At 51.8% G+C, this 21,172-nt stretch overlaps 1 protein-coding gene across 3 annotated transcripts in view; it reads left to right on the top strand.

Moving 5' to 3' along the window:
• Nucleotides 1–21,172, top strand: part of RIPOR1 (RHO family interacting cell polarization regulator 1) — a 128,978-nt gene that overhangs the window by 31,354 nt on the left and 76,452 nt on the right. Inside the window, exon 3 of one of the 3 annotated variants that reach the window (XM_090063519.1) lies at nt 7,078–7,132. The gene's annotated coding sequence lies outside the window, so the exon portion shown is untranslated. Of the gene's footprint in view, nt 1–7,077; nt 7,133–10,724; nt 10,749–10,802; nt 10,948–21,172 lie in introns of those variants that run through there. The other 2 variants (XM_090063523.1, XM_090063521.1) reach the window with 2 other exon arrangements.

Raw genomic sequence — 21,172 nt, 5'->3', positions numbered from 1 at the left:
GGCTGATGCTACAGCAGGGGCGGGCAATTATTTTGGGCAGAGGGCTACTTACTGAGTTTTGGCAAGGCATTGAGGCCATGTTTAAATCAGTGGGCAAATGAGTGCTCTTTTGAGGACTATACATTAGAATAAATGAGTGTCCTGAAAAATGATGTGCCCTGAAATTCTTTATAAGTGCAGAGCCCCTGCAGCAAGCATTGGCATGGCTAGGGCTGTGAATGCCCATTTGAAAAGGAGGTGCTTATCCAGGTGCTTAGATACAGACTGAGGTGCCTACACTTAGGCACCTAATCTGAGAAAACATTGGTCTTAATCTCTTGTTCCCCAGTAATGCAGCCACTAGACTCGTCCATTCCATTTCAGCGCTGATAAAAGCACACTGAAGTCACGGGACTCACCGGTCTTAACTTGGATTTCAAGAAAACTCAGTCAGCTTCCAATAAGATGCAGACCAGATGTCTTCTGTTTAGTAAAGGTTCCTGGGATCAGAGTCTGTTTTTATAATAGCATCTTTCATAACCGTGTTTTCCCAAAGAGCTTTACAAATGAATCCAGTTTTTATGTAGAATTCTTGACAAAAGCATCCTAGCCCATGTGACTGCAGCTCAGTCTCTCACCATACAAAGACAAGCCAGCTCCGAAGATACAGACTGGTGGAGAGCAAGGAAAAGTAAGTGCCAGCCAAGTTACAAATGGGCAAAAGGGATTAAACACCCTACACAGCAGGAAGGCCCATTTGGGACAGCTGCGTGAAAAGTTGTGGTGTGCTGACAGTTCCTCCATACTTTGTTTCCAGCCTGAGTCTGATTTTGGCCTGTCCTCTCCAACCAACAAACAAAAGAATATTGGCCTCAGAAGTGTTATGTGGCATCTGGAGCCAAGGTAGATTTTTTTCTTTAAAGTGAAATGGAGAAAGGTCAACCTAAAAATATAGATGTTGAACCCATTCCAAAACTTCCCAAAGGTTTAATCACCACATTTTTTCTAAAGGACATCTGCGTTGCCAGCAGATCAAGGGAAGTGATTCTTCCTCTCAGTTTGGCACTGGTGAGGCCACATCTGGAGTCCTGTGTCCAGTTTTGGGTCACCCATTACAGAAAGGATGTGGACATATTGGAGAGTCCAGCAGTGAGCAATAAAAATGGTTTGGGGGCTGGTGCACATGATTTCTTTGAGACAAAACGCTGGCTGGAATGATCCAGTTGGGGATGGTCCTGCTTTGAGCAGGGGGTTGGACTAGATGACCCCCTGAAGTCCCTTCCAACCTCATTTTTCTATGATTTTATGATTCTATGATTTACTGTAGAAATGTCATGTGAAATATTGGCTCCAGCAAGTGAAACACTGGGTGCCAAAGGATGGCTGGAGACTTGTGTGAAGTATGTCTCCAACAGTCTTCCTTGCTGAGAGAGTTCAAAGTGTAGCACAGTCCTGTCCATAGAAACAGAGATTCCTTTCCTCTGCCAGCTGGGTGACTACAGACCTGATCGCTGGGGAGGTGCTGAAACATGGATGCCTCCTCACCTCTCTCGATGAAGATTTTTCATTTTTTACTTCAAAGGTGAATTCAGTGTTGCTGAAAGCAGCCAGCCCGCCAGATTCTGAGGACAGACTAAGCCCATCTAGGGCAAAAGGCCTGTCTCGTTCATTTGAGGAAGGGGCCTTGAAGCTGAGGGAGACAGCTGATTTCATGGGATGAACAGTGATAAAGCAGGAGCAGCAGTGAAACCCACAGGTTCAGATGACAGGGCTGGATGAAGATGCCCAAACAACGCCCATTACTCTGCTGAGGAGGCCAAAGAGCACCAGGACATTGACTAGAACAGGGATCTGCAATCTATGACCAGGGCGATTTTATCTGGCCTGAATATTCGTAGTGAGGGGCTTCTGTGGTGATGGGGATTATTTGTACATATTGCAATGGCTAGAAGAAGCAGTGGTGGTGACTAGGTCAGAAGTGCTGGCCCATCACAGAGCAAACAGCATTATTTTGGCCCATTGCTCCTAATGTCAGCTAACCCCTGGAACAGAGAAACTCTGCCTGGGAAAGTAATAACAGGAATAGAAGAGGCCTTGCCTTGTTACAGGGAACCTGACCCCCCAGCCTTCCTCATCCTGTGCTGGGGGATGGCCATTGTGGCCAGGACCAGGAGGAGGCTGATGAAAACCCTGGCTGAGGTTCTGTAGGAGTGGCTGTGACTCGGCATGCTCCAGGTTGACATGAAAGCTCTCCCTCTTGCCGCAGAAGAGCATCAGAAGTGTTCCTGGACTACCCTAGCCGGGGCTCCTTTTCATTACTTTATGCACAAGTCACTATCTAATAATAACCCCATAGGTCCTAGGAACAGCGAGAAGGCTGGTTTACAGGAGTGCCACCCCCTGGTTGGGGGATAGAACGTATGGTATCAGGCCAGGACACGAGTACAAGGAGATGACACAAGGATGAGCACAAATGTGGTCACTAGGCATGGCTTGGAGATAGGCCAGCTACAGTCTACTCAGATGATGTGTTGAAGGTGTCAGGAAGCTTGCAGGCCCAGGTCGCAGTGCAGAGCCCCAGAGAAGCAAGGCAAATACATGTGGATAGAGACCCCTCCTCCTCTTACAATACAGACTAGAGGCATACTCAGAGGGCTGAGGAGGTACTGAGGAGACCCAGTGAACAACTAGACCTGCGGTAGGCAATAGGGCTGTGCAAAGCTTTGGTCCCTGATTCGATTCGGCGGAGATTGAGCCCGATTCGGTGGCCGAGTCTCCTAATCTGAATCAAATCAGAGGACCCTTTAATCTCTCCGAATCGAATCACGACCCTCTGAATCGATTCAGAGAAATTTGGAAAGATTCAGCGATTCGGACATAGCCACAGCTTTAAATATTTTTTCTACATACCTCTAGGTAGCAGAATCAATGCTACGATGCTGGGGCACATGGAGTATCTCACAGGAGCATGGGGGGCTCCCCAGCGCCCTTGGCAGCAGACCCAGAAGTGGACCAGAAGCACTTCCAGTCCACTTCTGTGTCCACTGGGGAGCATGCTGGTGGGCCCCTCTGTGCCCCCCTGGCTTGGCAACTGGTGCTTCCTGGGTCTGGGGGGGCACCCAGGGTCTCCCCATGGCCAACTGCCAAGATGGGGGCACACGGGGTGGGGGGGGGGGGTGGGGAGGGCCTGTGCACTCCCTGGCAGACCTGGAAGTAGTTCCAGTCCACTTCCAGGTTTGCTGCTGAGCACATGGGGGGCCCCCCGTACTCCTGTGGGACAATCCATCCATCCCAGCATTGCAGTGTTCACAAGCCGCACCCTGTAGTACCTTGAGGTATGTAGAAAAAACATTTAAAGCTGTGTCTGTGTCTGAATCGCTGATTCTCCAAATCAGCATCGAATCTTCAGATTTGGATTCGGCCAAATTAAATCAGGGATAGTGATCTGAATGAATGAATTGAATCACTGTCCCCAATTCAGGCCAAATCCAAATCCAAATGGAATAGGGCCTGCTTTGCACACCCCTAGTAGGCAACCTGTGGCTTGCATGCCACAGTGTGGCACATGAAGGCATTTTGCTTGGCATACATGCCTTGGAGTGGATGGCAGGGGAGCCATAAGGGGCTCGATCCTTGTTGTGGCAACACAGCCCCAGCCCCTTCCCCACCATCTGCCCCAAGGCATGAGTGCACCCACTACCAACAATGAGGTGGGCGGGGGCCCCACGGACCCTGATGCAGCTGCTTGTGGCCTTCTTGCTGCCTGCTGCGAGTAGCTCAGGCTCTGTGGCAGGCAGCAGGGGCCTGCCCAGAGCCGGGGTCAGCTGTGGCAAGTAGCCAGGAGACTGCAAACAGCTGCACCGGGGTCCACGGAGCTCTGGCCAAGCATGTTGCTGGTGGCAGGTGCACATGTGCCTTGGGGTGGACTGCAGGGAAGGGGCTGGGCTGTGCTGCCACAACAAGGAGCAGGCCCCTCGTGGCTCTCCCACCATCTGCCCCTGGAACTTTATTTAACCTCTTACAAGTCGAGGTTGCTTGTGTTTTTAACATTCTGGCCAAAAACATTGGTGACCTCAGACCTAGACCCTTCACTACCAATGTGGCCTCAGCCTGGACCTGAAAGCAATTCATTTCAAAGGAGAGTTAGACATTCACAGTCCACTCTGACCTTCACTGCTTTGCAACCAAAGTGCTTCCAGGCTGATCAAAGGAAAGTTAGTTGTCAATCATATCCAAAGGCAAAGCCCAAGAGGCAGGCATGGCTTGACAGCATGGAGACTGACAGTTTTTCTGAACAGAAGCCACATGGCCAGTGGCTGTGCTGCTTCCCCACTAAGGGCCCACCATCCCGCTCCAGTGGGTCTTCACTGGGGATGAGTGTGGAGTCACCATGGGCACCTATAGACATGATGGACCTGTGCTCCAATGCATGGTAATTAGCACGTGTCAGAGCAGATTTGAGTGTGCTAATTAGCGTGCTCCCGCAGCCTCTGCATCACATGTATTCAGTGTCCCCACATTTCAAAGCTTGTCAAGTGGGCTTTAGTTAAAATGCCTCCACCACCATTTTGAAGTGTGGGACGCTAAATTCATGTAATGCTGGAGACACTTTAATTAGAGTGGCTCTCAGAGAGGTTCTCAACCTTTCTGCTAGGACTGGCAACAAGCCTATGTGTAAGCAAATAATGTGGGGAGGCTCACCACTGGGAGGACACTGGCAGTGGCACTGAGCATGTAGGCCATGGATCAGAAATCGGAAGACTGCTCCCTGGCACTCCTGCCCTGGACCCCACTTGAATGAGTAGCCTAGCGTCAAAAGCCCAGACACCATTCCCTGGGTCGACTCCATCTGCTGTATTTCACTCTCCTCACTCTGGATTTTCCACTTGTGTGGAGCAGCTGCCAAATTGCTGGTCCCATCAGGAGTTGGGAGAGGGATGTGAGGAGGATTCAGCCTTGGGTTACAATTGTGCAGCTGTCCACAATCTTCCTGGATTATGGGCAGCCTCATGCCAAGCAGCTGCTGCTCCTGGTGTCTAGAGTTTTCTCTGTGCTGAGAACCCTTCCCCCTGCTCCCACCCTGTCCTTGAGACTTTGATCTGGGGAGGAGGCTAAATTGCCTAACAAGTCCTGACTTGGGTGGTTATACAGGTTACACCAATAGGAAGAGGGAGGTGGGCAGGAGTGTGACCCAGCTGGGGTCTAGGAGGAGGATTCAGCTTCTTCAGACAGCCCTGCTCTGTTGTGCCTGGGACCCTGTGGGGCATCCCCCACTCTCTGGGCCAACAGTATTTTTTCTTTTGTCAGTGAAGAGGCTTGCCCAGCTGATGCAGTTTGCCTGGTGTGCTGGCAGTGAAGCTGAGAGGGTCTATGGAGACAAACTGGCTGGGGCAGATCTCCTCTCCCATCACTCACCAGTTCCTTCCTAGTGGGTGTCTGTCCATGGAATCCTTCCCAGCAGTTCCTTTCTCCCAAGGCTCCTCACTCACTTCTTTCAGATCTCCAGTGAGATTGCAGCACCTGCCAAGATAGATACAGCTCCAGGTTGTATCCCTCCTTAGAAACAACCCTCAGTTACTCCTGCTCCTGCTAGAACCACAGCTGAACAATTTGCCCAGGTGGACGGGGTGCAGGGGGCCAAACTGTATCCAGATGCAAAAGAGCTCTGAGATGGATTCTGAAACTCCAAGGCAGCCTTCCTTTGCTGTTGGCAGAAGGGCTTCTCCATGCCCAGAGCCCCTTCTCTCATTCTCTAAGACCCTTTGTGACAGGCCAGCAGGGGGTACTCCTACACTGAGCCACCTGACTTACTGCACCTGACCAAAAAGCAAGATCTGAGTGCCTTCCCTGGGGTGCCTATGTCCAGCCGACCCCCTTCCTGGAGCACACCCGAAAACCTGGAGTAACCACTGCCACCACCCAGACTCAGGTCTTTATCTGGGCCCTTGGGCCCTGTGCTGCCTGGGATACAGAGGCCATGCACACGAGAGAGAGAGAGAGAGAGAGAGAGAGAGGTCAGGGGTAGGTGCCATTCGATGTCAGTCAGTCAATTTGAAAAACATCACAGTTACCAAGAGGAGTGACAGTTTCTTGACAGGCCAGCTGAGCTGTGCAGGGCTAAATAATATTGACCTACTTGCCAGTAAAGGAGAGACTGCTTTATTCAGGGAAGACTTAAGCTTCTCCTGAGGTCTAGCTGTTTGAAACCAGGTACATGCCATCCTGTAGAGCAGCATCTCTGCTCTGAATCCTCAGGCAGCAGTTCCGTCTGTGTCATAGCAATAAGGCCATGTTCTATACTTTTATTCTTAGCAATTTTAATTCCCGATCCCCAAAGCACTGAACCACAATAGGGAGATCAGCATAAGCTGCCTGCGAAGGCCAAAGTCATCATTTTCTACATTGCAGCATTTCTAACAACTAGGAAAGGAAGTGAAATTGATGATGTCCCTCAAACACATATAGCAATGAACAAGACAATCAGTACTAAGAAAGAGGACCATCTACCAGAGCCCACCCCAGAGGAAAGCCACTGACTGCCATGGAGTTACTCCAAATTTACATCACTCTTCCTGAGAACAGAATCTGGGTCCAGATGCTCTCAAGCTCCTAGGGCCAAATTTGTCTCTGGTGTCACCCCATCTGAGTCAGTGGAGTGACACTAGGGAGGAGCTTGGCCACCCCTGTTTATTATTGCAGTATAAAGTTACCCTTTAAAGCTGAGCCAGCTCAGTCAGAACTGCATACCATCCCAGGACACAAAGCATTCTCAAGAGCTGCTATTTGTCCGCTAGCTATTGTGCTGGTGCTGAGCAGCCTTGCTCCCAGGCACCAGTCTTATGGACTCCTTTGGGTGCTCCAGGATTGGTTCTTTGTGTTTTGCATTTCCCTTTTGAGAAGGCTTAAAATCAAAGAACATTCTTGGCTCAAGAATTTGTTCCAGCTAGTGACAGTTCCAGTCTCTCCAGGACTGGAGCTCAAGACTCCTGCAGCAGAAACAAACAAACAAAAGCTAGGATCAGAGGGGAGGGGGTAGAATAACCTTCCCACATTTCCTGAATTTCTGTAGAGTCATTGTCTTTTCTTTTATTCCCCCAGGAGATCAAGCCTGGGACAGTGACTTCTACAGAACCCAGCAGGAGAACATTTCAAGGTAATATAAAACACTGATCCTTTCTCTTTTAAATTCTAAGGGCAGTCTGAGTGGTCTTGTTTTTCACCCTCACTTAATGGTAAGTCCCCCATTAAAGCTTTTGCTTCAGTTTTCCTAAAGATTACATTTAGGAGTCTTTCCAGCTCAGCATAGGGACCAAGGTTATGTTCTTCCCAACTGGCCTGACAAGCTGGCAGGATCTCTGCTGCCAGTATCCCACTTGCTGATATTACTAGTTTCATTAATTCACAGGGGCGAAAGCCTTTCACCAGCTTTCTGCACCAGCAGGAGGCAGTTCTGGGCACCCAGACAGCTTCTTGGCTATTGCTCCTTTACATGTGGTTATGCAGGAATGTTCTCTGCTGGCTTGGCCTTTCGTCTCCGACAATCAAATCCAGGAGACCTGTTTGACTTGTTCCATGTGTCTATAGCTCTTCCATCCTTGCAAGCTTTGAATTTACTGTCAGTTGGAGAGCTGTAGGGATTTTGTAGCAGTGATCTACAGTCTTTAGGTGAACAGATCCATAGGCTGAAGGTGCTGGCACAGGGCCTGATACCTTTGATCAAAGAGAAACTATACTCGATCTGAGCCAAATATTATATTCAGGGGCAGAAAAAAAATCCCACATGCCCTGAATTATCAGGCATTATGTTTCCCTCTGGTAAGAAAAAATGGATTTGATGCAGAGAAAGCTTCCTGGCTGGGAAATGGAAAATAGCTCTGAGTCCTTTTTGCCTTTGCAAATATTTCTGAGATTAAAAATGGAGATTAGGCTGCTGAGGTGTATCTGTAATGGTAAAAATTGCCCCTTACCGGCTGATCTGGGCCACAGACCTCCACCTGTCCTACATGGCCTTACAATCACACCGCCTGTGGATCAGACACTGGCTGTAGATCAGAAATTCGGCAATAACAAATAGAAGCATGATTCATCCCATTGCAGCTCCCCAGCAGGAGGGCATTATCATTATACATGTAAACACAAAAAGCCAGCTCCTGAGAGCTGTAGCTCCTGATGAGATAATAAGAGGTGGGCAGGGAGGAGGTGGAATTAATACTTGTGCTGGAGGCGTGTAAGTGGTGCACACCCTGTTGGACCAGCTGCACACTGGAAGGATTGTACACTGAGACTGGTCACAGCAGCTGGGCTTGATGCCTGGTTCTGCCATTGATGGGTTGTGTGATTTAAGGCATGTCACCTCTGGGCTTAGTGCACCTGTAACATAGGGCCAGCACCCGTCTGCCTTACAAGGCAAAGTGACCAACTGTCCTGGATTTTCTGTGGCATATCCACATTTCTGGCTGTGTCCCCATGGACTTCTTGAAATGGGACTTTTGTCCCAAATTTGAAAAACTAAACTCAAATTTGTGGCATTTGCAAACTGTGTGATTGGATAGTCCCCCAAAACTGACTAGCTGCTTTCAGTTTCACAATTGCTAATAGCCAGGTATGGGTGCCACAAGACTGTAAATCACAGTGTGCTTGTTTTTGGCTGGCTGGAAGTACAGGGAAGATGCTGTGTGGAATAGTGCTTGGCTTTTGCACCCTGTAAAACTCAGTTCCTATGAGGTTTTGGGGGGCCACCCCTGAGGATTTCCTTCCAAGGACCCCTGCGAGTTTATGCACAGGGTCTTTTTAATGCACAGATGCATGGCAAGTATGTCATGGTAAGAGAGCTGAAGAGCTGACTTTGATAGTGACCAGAGGACAAGGGTCCCATTTGTGGTCCAGTTATTAAAATGGGACTGTAACAAGTTATTTAGATAGGAGTGCTGGGGAAATAAAGTCTCTAGTACATGAAGAAAAACCAGAAGAGTCCTATTTACTTCAGAAGCCACTTGGCCAGGAGCTGGTCTGACCATACTGTGTCCCAAAGCATGGGTGGAGAGTGGTTGGGTCTCAGTATCTGAGAAAGTTCAAGTGAAACTACCTTTCTGTTTGCTCAGATGCCAGCTCACCATCTGGCCACCTTCATCGCTGCTTCTGCTTTGGCCCTGATCACTTGGTCACAAGGCACTGCCAAATGCTTCTTGATTGCCTGACCAAGGCACAGTGCTGCAGAGTGGAACTATGTTATCTCATGAACCACTGCACAGGACATAGCATGGTGAACAGGAGAGAAAGCAGCAGACAGCTTGGCTGGCTTAGAGGCAGGAAAGAATGGGTGACAGATCGTGACGCCAGCAGCCCCAGCTGATTAATGGCAATTTTGCACCCTGGAAGGGGAAAGTTGAGTTGGGCCCTGCACTGGCATTAAAAATCCCACGGCACATTCTCTATGAGTCGCTTCAGCGTTCTTGGGTCAAGTTATTCTTCCCTTCTGCCAGTTGTGCAGAGTGCCTCCCCCCACAAGTGGTGCCATTGCTGTGGTGATTTATGCATGTGCATGTAAAATGCTTGCAGCTAAAAGCTGCTGGTCAGACTGGATGTGCTGATTACTTGTAAGTGGTGCTACACAGGGGCCTCCCTTATTATCACCCCTGCCTCTTGGCATTCTTCCGTCTGTTGCCTGGAGAATAAATAGTTTGTTGTTATTATTATACTGATCTCCTGGTCCTGAACAGAAGTCACTGCAGAGAGGCAGTGCACAGAGATACGCGACTAATCCCATTGTAGGGATATTTGCCACATGAACACCTGCTCACATGTTGTGGACAAGTCAGCAGAGGGAAAGGAAGGGGCTGGCCTGGAGCTCCTTTCAGGGACCTGATGGCATTCCTAAGAGCAGGGGATGGGTGCAATTTTAAGGAGGGGGAGATCCCTGCTCCTCCCCCCTCACTGCTTCATCTCTGACCCTGGAACCTCTGATCTATCCATTTCTGGGCTAGGGTGGGTCCTGGTGGTGGGCTGTTAGGACAGCCTCAACCAGAGCTCCCTGCCCCAGCAGGGAGACCTCAGGTTGGCAGAGCTTGCGGTTGGCCCCACAGTAGGCACATGGCAGAAGCAACATTTGGAGGCATTCACAGGGAATTGGTCTCTACTGCACTGGAGCGCTGATTTCAGTCTGTTTGCCCAACTTCTCTCCTACATGCCCAGCTGGCCATTAGCCTCCACCCCCAGGCGCTGCCCGCCGGCTCTCCCCTGCAGCTTTGGCGGCTCTGCCCTGCGCGCTGCCCGAGGGCACGGTGCTTCCTCGTCCCGCTCAAGCGAGCGTCTCTGCTCGGCCTGGAAGCGCAGCCCGCGGTGCAGGGGGATGGTCTCACGCAGCCCCTGTTTGTCCTCCGGAGTTGCAATCCTGCTCTGCAGAGGGACATCTCCTGTCGGTCAGAGGCCCCGGGCCCGCACCTCCTCCCCGCTAGCGCCAGCGGGAAGCTGCGCGGCTGGCAGAGGACAGGGCCGGCTGCGGCGGTGCAGGGAAACCTCTGCCCCCCCCCCCGGCCCGGGGGACCCCGCTCTGCCAGGGGCGCGCCCGCCGACAGGCTCCTGCCCGGCCGGGCCGAGGCGGGGAGGAGCCCGGGCGGGAGCGGGAGGGGGCTCCAGGGCAGCCCCACCCAGGGGCGGGCGAAGGCCGAGCGAGCCCGGGCCGCGGCTCCTCCCCCGGCCGGCGGCGGCGGCGGCGGCGGCGGCGAGGCGCGGGGCGGCGGGTCCGACCGGCAGCGGGAGGCTGCAGCCATGTAAGTGCCGCCGCGCCGGGGCTGTCGGGGCAGGCGCTGCCGCCGCTCCCCTGCCTGGGGCCTTCAGCGCGGGGAGCCGCGGCCGGGCCGGGGGAGCCGCGGGCCGGGGGGGCGGGCGACCCCTCGGCCCGTGCCAGGACTGACGGGCTTCATGCCTGAGCCGCCAGCAGCGCGGGATAGGACACAGCCCGCGTCAAAGGTGACCGCCGAGGAGAAGCAGCTGGGCTTGTGCGCTGCGGCTCCGTCCCTCCTTGTTTGTGAGAGCTAAAGAGAGCCTGGGAACAGGCCTGGCTTTTTCCAAAGCAAAGGCTTGATCTTTCCTGCTTGTGGTTTTTCCCCCCCCCCATCTTAATCCTGGAAGACTCCATGGCTCAGAGGTGACAGGTCTATGTCAGTGGCAGAGAGGTGGCAGGTTTTATCTGCCTTAGATAGAAATTCACTGCGACTGATGGAGAAGGGGAAGCAAGGTTTAGTCGGTTGTTGCACCCTGAGATAAAAGCAGACAGTTGGTTGGCTCGTTGATGTGGAAGTTGATATCTGATGCCTTAGGAAAAAGAGAGGTTCTTATAAAGCCCCTAATGCTCACCGAGATCAGACTTGGCTAAGGAGTCGCCTCCCCCATTCCTGTGCTACAGCAAACTCCCAAACCACATCCGAGTCATCCATGGAGTTCTCCAACAAAGAAATGGGAGAGATGAGCATTGACATTGATGTTTCCAAGGGAGAAAAAATAAGGAGAGAAGTGGTACATACCAAAAAAAAATCAAAGCCTGGGAGGAAAAGTGTGCATGTGACATGTGTTCCCACACTGAGTCCTTTGAGTGGATGACTCAGTAAATGACTGGCTTTATTCCTATTTAATTCAGAACAGGATCTGGCCCCATGAGGGTGCTTTCTCCCCCATCTGGTATTGGATGTGGATACAAATTAGATGGCTCTTGAACAAGCCTGACAAATTAACATATTGGGTTATTTTTATTTCCCTCACTCTTCCTTGTATAAATAGAACCTTTACAAGCTGGGAGGGGAATTGGGCGCTGCAGGCTGTTCCTGGACAGCCTCTGGCAAGCAGCGATTGCTGTGCAGGCTCTCCGCTCTTGTGCCCTCTGGCAGTGAGGGCACTGCCCCTCATGGACTGAGGGCAGGACACCTGCAAGGGGCACCCAGAGGTCTTGGGCCCTTCAAGCCATGTTGGCCAAAGAGTTTTCACTTGCTCATTACCTTGCCTTGAATGCTACCACCCCATCTTCTGCCTGTTCTGGCGGTGGCAGAGGTGTTGTGGGCAGGTGCCTGGCTGCCTTCCTCCATACTGCCCTATAACCAGTCTGACCAGCTGTGGGAAGTGGGTTGTTTTTCCCCAGCAGTGCTCATCTGCTCTGTGGTGATTGGAGTGCAGGTCCTTTGACTGTCAAGGCTGGTTTGCCCTTGAAGTGTTACTGGTGCCAGCCTTGTCAAAGCTCTTCTGGAGAAAACCCATGCCACTTCACACAGCTTGGTGTCTCCCATGAAATTGGAGCCTGAGGGTGGCAAAGACGTCTCTGGCCTGGATGGCAGTGACCTGGGAGCCAGTGCAGGCATGTTTCCTGCGCATACTGTATTTTCATGGACCCCTGCTGGCTGTGTTGTTCCCCTCTGCCTTCTGTGGGAGGGAGAGCTGCTCTTAGTTGGCTCTGAGCTGGAAGCCCTTATCAGTTCCAAGTCTGATCCTGAGCAACACAAAAGGGGTCAGCTACAGCAAGTGTGGGGGGTGGAGGGCAGAGTGTAACCTAACCCAGGCAGGCAACTGCAGCATTTGGGAGTGGGCTTGGGTGTGCTCAACTTCTCTTTGCCTCTGATGGAGCAGCTGGGGTGTCCATCTGCCTGACCTGGGCAGCCACTGCTGCTGTTCCTGGGAGTGTGATGTGCGAGGGCAGGGTTCCCTGTGTAGCTCACTTTGGGGCTGTGAGAGGCAGGCGCTGAGAAGGGCATTGCCCCACAGGCTGGCCTATTTAGCACGCAGGGAAATGGGGTAACAGTTTCAATGTGGGCCCATGCCCACATCTAGTTATTAGAGGGTGTCACTAAGTGGGTACCAGCCGAATTCTTGGGACAAATAATGCAAAAACAGAGACAGGAGTGGGGGTCAGAGGTTAATAACAAGTGCTCCAAGGGGTGGGACTGAGCAGAGTGCACCAGCCAGTGTCCACTGGCCCTCAAAGGAGTACAAGGAGCTGGTGGACAGCACTCAGTGAAACTGCCTGGAGACCTGAACAGATAAGGGACAGGAAGGCTGTCTCACAGTCACTGGGGGTTCCCAGTCAGAGCCTCCTTCCTGGCCAGATAGATGGCCAGCTTAGTTAGGGCCAGGAGGAAGATGACCAGAAGGTTTGGGGACTTGGTGGGGCTATGGATAAGGAAAACAAACTGGTGTGGGGAGTAGAGAAGCCACAACTTCACCACCTCCTCAAGAGCCTCTTGCTGAAGGGGCTGTAACCTGGCACGCTCCAGGTAGGCATGTGCCAGGGTCTCCTTCTGTTGACAGGAGGCAGGTGTTGGGGTTGCCCGTAAAATGTGCCAGATACACACCCATGAAATGGTTTTGTGGAGGAGCTGCCAGCTGAGGTTTACCTCAAACTGCAGACCACCTTGCCTCTGAGTGTCTGTCGGTTGCTGTCTGGGGCTTGGCTGGATATGGGAATGTGTGGCTGAGCCCAGCGTTGTAACTGGGCTCATGTTTCTGCTGTGTGGCTGGGAGCTTTCAGAAATGCTTTTGTTCCATGATGTCCCAAAGCACATGACTTCCTGTGGGTGCTCTGCTGTGCTGTTTGATCCCAGTTTGGATATCTGCCCTCCAGAAGAGACGGAAGATAACTACAGCCACTTCCTTTCCGCAAGCAGCTTGCTAGTGTATTTGTCCTTTCTTGTCCTAATCTAGAGCATTTTTCCTGCAAAAATTGTAAATATTGCTGCATAGAGCACTTTCACCTACACTCCTGGCCCAAGGGGAGACATGTTCAGTTATCCAGCAAGCCTAGTGGTGCTTAATCTGTGGCATAGACTGATGGCTCGCTTGGGACAGAAGCATCTCTGCTTGAGAAGAGGGCTTGATGTTTGGACAGGGTGCACATGTTGGATAACCGAATTCTGTGTTCCAGAGCACAGGAGGTTGGTACAAGAGGTGATCAAGCTAGAGGAAAGACAGACATCTGAAGCTGCTCTGATACTTCTGTCCCTCTCCTCCTGCCATAAGGAGACCTTAGGGCTGCACTCCCATGCATCCAGTCAGCGGCCAGCCCAACTCTGCATGTTTTACCCCGGCACGGGCTAAATTTAACCTGTACAAAACTGCCATGCACTGAATTGTTGCATTGGACTGGCTCTGAGCTGCCAGTTCTGTGTGACAACCAGAGTTAGGACAAGAGCCATAAAGAGGTGAGGAGATCCTTGCAGCATTAAATATGGATGTTTTCAGTCCTCCCAGTTCAGCAGCTTGATGCTGATTTCCTGGCCAGAGATGCCTGTGGGTTCATCATGCAGATGGGAGAATAGGTGTGGACCCCTCTAACTGCAAGAGTTGCATTGTGAATCCCTTTTGTTCAGCATCTGGTGTGCAAACTGGATCTCCCCAGTGCTATGGAATTAAATATGTTTCCAGAAGCTGGGGGAGGGCAAAGCAGGCTGAGACTTTTGCTTCCTACTCTCCAAATCTTCTGACTTTCTTCCCCACCCCTGGGTTTTTGGCCTTGCCAGCTGAGCTGTCTGATGCATTGGTCATTGGCCCACTGGTGAGCACAACTTCCCAGTGTAGTGTCTGACAGCCCCTTAGGGGCTGGAGGAATCTTATTAATCATGAATACTTTTGGACTGATTCCTCCAGGGTGTGCGTGAGACATTTCTGACTGGGCAGGGGCAGGGAAGTGTGTCTGCAGTGGAGAGCTAGTGTTACTTTGGGGAATATGCACATGGGCAGCTATAGAGCTAGCTGAGCAGTGCTTTGAAAACGGGCCTCCAGGTCTGAGATGTGTGTTGAGATTATAGATTGTGCTCAGTTTCTTTCTGTGAGGGAAGAGGGAAAAGGTTGGAAGAAGATCAGAGAATGGGCTCTAGGGCTGGGCCTGGGCTCTTGCAGTCTGGAAAGGTAGAATAGCTTGTAGGATACCTCTGCACTCCCAAAGCTGTTGTCTTATCTCTGCTTACTCCATACTGTGAACCCAAACTGTGCTTCATATGTTCCCAATCTTCTGGCTCCAGAAGCCCAGTGTCCTGGAGGCCCCTGGCAGATGTGCAGGGCACCCATCTGGGCGCACTAGCTATTTTGTGTGGAGTGGGAGTGGCAGGGGACTAGTTCTGTTTAGAACTACTGGGAACTGAGGCTGTAAAAGCCTGTGGTGATGGATGATGGCACAAATGTCCTGGGTGACTAGCCCAAGTCAGTTGTAAGCACTAGCAAGAGTGAGTGGGTAAGTAGGCATAGGAGCATGGTGCTGTCTGGGTTGTAGATCAGAGGAGCAGAGTGAAATGGGCTTGGCAGTGCTGTGACTCCCCCCCCCCCCCGAAAAACAAAACAAAACAAAACAACCCCCCCCCCCCCCAGCAACAACAAAACAAGCCAAAAACCTGATAGAAGTCTGCAGCGCTTGCTGGGAGTGTACCACCTGTTCAGTTGGCATCTGGACACAGAGGGTGGGCTTAACCGATTCTCTTGCTGCAGCTTGTGGGTTTACCCCAAGGTCTAGAGGCAGAGAAGAACTGTGTTAGCTCTTCGTAGCTTAGCAAGGGAGCTGTCTTGGCTCATGAAATGAAGTAAAAGCCAGCAACTCATGACAGGGCTTTGGCGGGGAGGGAAAAGCTAGGATCAGTCAGGTTCATTTTGCCTTTTCTTCTGGCTTTGCCTGTGTTCAAATGCAGCCTGTTTTTGTCAGTTTTGGTCAGCAGTGAGCCCTCACTAGCCATGGGACATAGTATGGACAAGGAGCTTGTTGAGCCTGAGTCCTGCTTTGAACTAGTGCTGAATGTGACTGTCCCATGCACACCAGTGAGTGAGTGGCTTTCAGCTCTAGGACGGAGGGGCCTGTTGGCTTTGGTAAATAGGTCTGTACCAGTTTCCTAGTGCAGGTCAGGCCTTTACTGAAAGGCTGCAGTGTCCCCAGCATCCATGTGGGCAACTGGACTTCAGTTCATAAAGCAATCTAGGGTTCCCCCCACCCCGTTGCAGCATGTGCAGTGGATAAAACCATTCTGAGACTTTGGGCAGCCCCCGGCTGGATTTTTGTGGCTCACATGGATTGCTCTCTGGTCTTTATAGTGATTGAGTGTAGCGAAGAGCAGTTTTTGCTTTCCCAGGAGGTGAACAGGGCGGTGTGAGGGTGGGAGTCTTGTCTACTGTCTTCTCATTGCCAGCATGCAGGCTTCTGCATCACTATGTAACCCTTGCAGGTAATACTCAGCCCACCTACCCATATGCCTAGTTCAAGAAGGAGGTGTCTAAGGCCAACAAAGGGCAGCAGGGTTGGGATGTTCCTGCTTTGGGCATCACCTTGCAGGGCCCCTGCTCCAGCCCCCCTACCAGCACTGAATGCCCAGGCAGGAGCTGCAGAGCCTTCTTGCTGCTTGTTTCTATGTTTTTGCTCCTGGCGTAGCTGTCAGCCCTCAGTGAAATCAAATCAGAGGATTTACCAGACTACAAAGATGGAAGTTCCAGGCAGAGCTTTACCTGCCAAGTTGGATTGGGTCCCTTGGCACAGCTGTGAAGTGGAGGGGAGAGGCAGGTTTATGATGGAAAGGCTTACAGTCCCTTCGCTAGGGGCCTAGTGGCACAAGCAGTCCCTGCTAAGACAGTGCTGCCTTTTGCAGCTTTCGGACTAAAAGGGAGATGAGTTGGGAGATGTGTCCTAACCCTTCTGAGTCACCTCGTAAATGAAAAGCAGCTGCTGCGCAGGGAGAGGATGAGTGAAAAGCCAGAGCTGGGAGACTGGGGCTGTTCCTTTCTCCTTGTAGGGCATGGTTTGGTGCTGCAGCGTAGGGAGGAGAGTCCAGGGCAGGTCTCCTGGAGGCCCCCCCCCACAGTCTTCCCTGCTTCCCCTAAGCTGTGGCTCGCTGAGCTTGCTGTAAGAGCAGGCAGCTTGTGTGGCTGACCCCTCTGCCCTGGTGCACTTGTGCCTGCCAAGCTGCCCTGGGCTCAGGGCTGGTGGGGAGGGCTGGAGGCCAGGAGCTTGGCTGGCTGCCGGCATGGCCTGCACTTGCTGTTCTGCCACAGCTGCTGGAAAAGAGAGCTGCTGCTCGGGGACTGTGTGTAAGGGGAAAGCACCAGCTAAGCTGTGGACATGCTCCCTTCAGCGAGGGGAAAGAACAGAGCAAAATGGTTCTGGTCCAGGCCTCCTTGGTGAAAAGAAGGATGCTGGAGTCACCCAGAGGCAAAGACTCTGTGGGAAGAAGGCCAAGTGTGGTGTATTGCTGAGGTGGCGCTTGGGGGCTGTATGCAACATCTGACCTCTTCTTCCAGTGTATTTTCTGAGTTTACCAAGGTAGAAACACCTGCCAGTGTAGGGAGACTGGGGCAGACAGCTTGGCAGTTTCTGCTTCCTCTGTGCCCATAAGCTTCTCTGTGCTATAAAACCTGCCTCTCTCCCTTGTTTATAAATGGCAGCTGAGATCCTCCAGGGAAAGTTGGCATGTATTAGGGGAAGAACTCTTTTCCTTCCTTCCACCCATCTATTTTTAAGTAGCCAAATTCAGCACTGCTGAGGGAAGCTGCATCAGCAGTCACCCCCTTGCAAGCCAGCTTTGAATTTAGTCCTATCTGCAGTTTTGGGCTCCTTGTGCCTACCCTGGCCCTGCAAAGTGTGGGCTTCCCATTACAAAGGGGAGCTGGGTGGTGTCTCTCCCACAACAGGTTGGTTGGTATCGGGGCTCTGGTGTGTGGTGCATTTGGGAGCTCCCTCCCTCACAAAAGCTTCTCAGGGGCAAGTTCCAGTGCTGAGATGTTGGCTTGCTGATAGGGGTGACCTTGCCTCATGCAGGAGCAGAGGCTTCTGGGAAACATGTACAGCACATTGTGTTTCTGGCCAGATGTAATTAACTCATTAATGCCGATAGATGCGCCTGCTAATTCTGAGAAATACCATTGCATGGAGGAATGTTGGTCTCTTGTGCATCCGGCAGCCCTGACTGTACATGTAGGGGATTTGCTGCAGAGAGCCTGAGAAGCAAGACTAGCCTTGCTTGATTTTGGAAGCTTTTCTGCCCCGTGTTGTTTAGTTAGCTAGGGCTGAGGGGACTTCAGGTGCCTTGGAATGGCCTGCACAATCTACTGCCTCAAAGCACTGAATGAAGAGCCCTTTGCAGGGGGAAAGTGCATGTCTTGGTGGGGAGGCAGCTCTGAGCAGGGGCAGCTATCCTGAGCTTTTGCCCTTCATGAGCAGGGGCAACTAGGCACAAGTTGAGTTATAACAGGGGTGGGCAATTATTTTGGGTGGAGGGCCACTCGCTGAGTTTTGGCAAGCCATTGAGGGCCGCATGACAGGCAGCTAGGGACAGATAAATATGAATTCCCTAAATTTTTTAGGGGCCCTGCGGGCTGGATAGAATGGCCTGGCGGGCCGCATCTTGCCCACCCCTGAGCTATAACAATGGTCCTGCAGAGAATAGCAGTTGCTTCAGCGGTGATAGCACACATCAGCGTTGTTGTGGCACAGTGGAGGAAGGAGTCTTGTTCCTGGAGCTGTTTCTATCCCAGAGGCCTTGTCTACATTAGACTTGCTGCTTATAAGGCACCACCATCACGGTCTCCAGAGAGGTCCTGATGAGGGAGCTTGGAGATGTTCTGTTGTAGCCAGAATAGGGAAGTTTTGTTTTCTGCCTCCTCCCTCTCATCCCCTGCAGCTCTTGTGTTTATGGAGAGCCCCTCAAAGGCGTGAACTTGGAGTGTAGGTCTGAGTCTTCAGAGAGCCTGAACCAGAAGTTCTTGAGCTCAAGCCTCGTTCAGGAGTTGCTGACTCAGATGCCTAGTGTTGAATGCCAGTGGTACGTATGTCATTGCTGCCTGTGGCACATCAGAAGGTGGTGGAAGTGGCCTGTCGGACATGTACAGCCAGCTCAGCAAGACTGTGCCTCTTGGCACTGTGTAGGGGCAGGTTTGGGAGAGATTCCTTCACTCCCCTTCCCCTGCTATTGAGATGTTCCTAGCAGGGAAGCCAGCAGGCTATCTGAGCCATGTGCAGGTCCAGCTGCACAGCTTACCAGGCAATGTTTCCAGTGGACAGAGTCTGAATTGTGGGCAGAGCTGGGGAGGGTATCCCCCCACCCAGGAATGCCATGCTGTGTGTGCCACGGTGCTGCAGGCAGTGTGAGCAGAGCTGTTGCGTTCAAACCCCGATGGGGGCACGCAGGCTCTGCACCCATCTCCTTCATTAGCACTCGGAACAGAGGGTTGAAAGGAAAATGGAAGAATGGGGCCCAGTTCACTTAGTTTGGGCCAAATAAAGGAGTGGTGTTGCACAGAGGTGAGAGTATGCTCCTCTGATTGTTACTGACTTGGGAGAGCTCATTACCATGCTGAGTGGAGTGAGACTTGATTCATATGGATTTGATAATGCTTTACAGGTGCCCACAGGATCCAGCTACCATTGGCTTTGTACCTTGATGCTTTGCTTGATCTTTCCTCAGTACCCATAATGGTGTCCAAATAATGCAGCAGGCAGGCAGAGCAGCCCCATTCACTGCATGTTGTGTTCAGTCACTGGGCCCAGCACCTTCATAAAGTGATAATGAGTGAGGATCCTGTGTTACCTGTCTTGTTCAGGATCCTGCTGAAACCACTGCGTGCAGGACCCCAGTGATGTGGTCTGTGGGGTTGGGCCTTGTGCTTGGATGTAGGAGTGTGAAAGGAATAAGGCAAGGGGGGAGGGGTAGAATAAGTGCGAGGGCTGTACTGGTGAGGGGACAGGGCTGCTAAGTGTGTTATGTACAGTAGTGTAACTAGGGGTGGGTGAGGGGGCACCTGCCCCAGCCACCAACTTAGGAAGCATGCTGGAATCGCTCCTACCCTCAAAGAGTCTGGGCCCTGGCAGCATTGCCATGCTGGGAACTCCAAAACAGTCCTCACCTGCTGCTGCTTGAAGAGCAACAGCCAAGGTGGGTAGAGGCCTGGCAGTTCAAGCAGAACTGTGGAGTACCCAGCATGGCCTCTGCCCTTGCTCTTAGATCCTGTGCCTCTTGCAACCCATGCCCCCCTTTCCAGCTCTCCCACAAGGATTGTCCTGAGTGGGATCTCTGCTTGTTAGCCACTGGTTATAGGCATCTCTCTGATTCAGTCTCTTTCAAAGCATTTAATTTTCTAATGGTTCTGTCAAAGCTTTGCTGTGCTCCTGTCCCTTTTCCACAATCCAAGGCCTCTTCGTGTGTTGTTGCTGCCTCTTCTGTGTAAATAGCCACAACTTGTCCTGCAGGCTCAAGAAGCTGCATGGTCCAGTGGGTAGTGAGAAGGGCTGGGAATTTAAAGCTCCTTCCCCACTTCCGCAGTACCCTGGGAGCCCTGCAAAGTGCTTCCATGCACAGCATTCTTTGTTCTTGCCCTACTTTGCTGGAATTTCAAAAAACCTTGAAGCTGGTCTAATTAGCATCAGTGAACTGCAAGCCAGGGCTGATGCACTGTAGTGCTGCCATGATCCTCTGCAGTGTGACTACCTCTTGTCCTGACTCGAGGGATGGTTCACTGGGGATGCAATGGGTTCAGGCTTTTAAAACTAGGGCACTTCTGTATGATCTAGGACAGGCCCAAGGGGGAGTGGAGCCTTGTGAATGTGGGAAGTGGTTTGACCCTGTCAGCAAGCTCTGGTTCTTTACTGGGGATACAAGAGACTCCCTTGCCCATTTCCCAGCTGCATCCAGTGCTCCCTCAATGAGATCAGAGCCAGGAACCAACCTCCAGTGCACATGACATTAACTCCTAAGTGACTGTGGTTGTTGCCCGCATGCTACTCATTCAGAAGCTGGGAAAGGCAATTTTCTTCTGAATCCAAAGGGGTTGGGTCCTAAAAGCTGGAGTTGGCAGAGCCTTGTTAGACCAGCCTGCTGGGCCCTTGTGGGTCAGCGCATGAAGGTTTCTGTTGTTATGGTGCTAAGGCTGTGCTCATCCTTTGCTCAGTAGAGCTGGTTGTAGGCCCTGTGGGTGCTTGTGATGTAGAGGGGTCTGTAGGAGCACTTTGCATTACCGGTGGTCTAAAAATTCTGCTCATATGCCATCTGCTTCAAAGAGCAAGAGGCATAAGCGCTACTAGGTCCCTCTGTAGGAAAGCCCTGTGCAAGTACAAGCTTGGAGTAGGACAGCCGAGACAATGCATTTCAGCGTGCTGTGCCTCCTCTCTAGAGCTGTGCTGCTTTTGTTGTGCCGGACTCCAGTAGACTCCCATGGGACTGCCTGGCACAATGGCATTATTGTGGTGCTG

Source organism: Crocodylus siamensis, chromosome 9 (genome assembly GCF_052110815.1).
Source record: "Crocodylus siamensis isolate JL-2025a chromosome 9, ASM5211081v1, whole genome shotgun sequence".
Taxonomy (NCBI): Eukaryota; Metazoa; Chordata; order Crocodylia; family Crocodylidae; genus Crocodylus; species Crocodylus siamensis.
The sequence above is the reverse complement of the archived record's forward strand: the minus strand, read 5'-3'. Positions and strand labels throughout refer to the sequence as shown.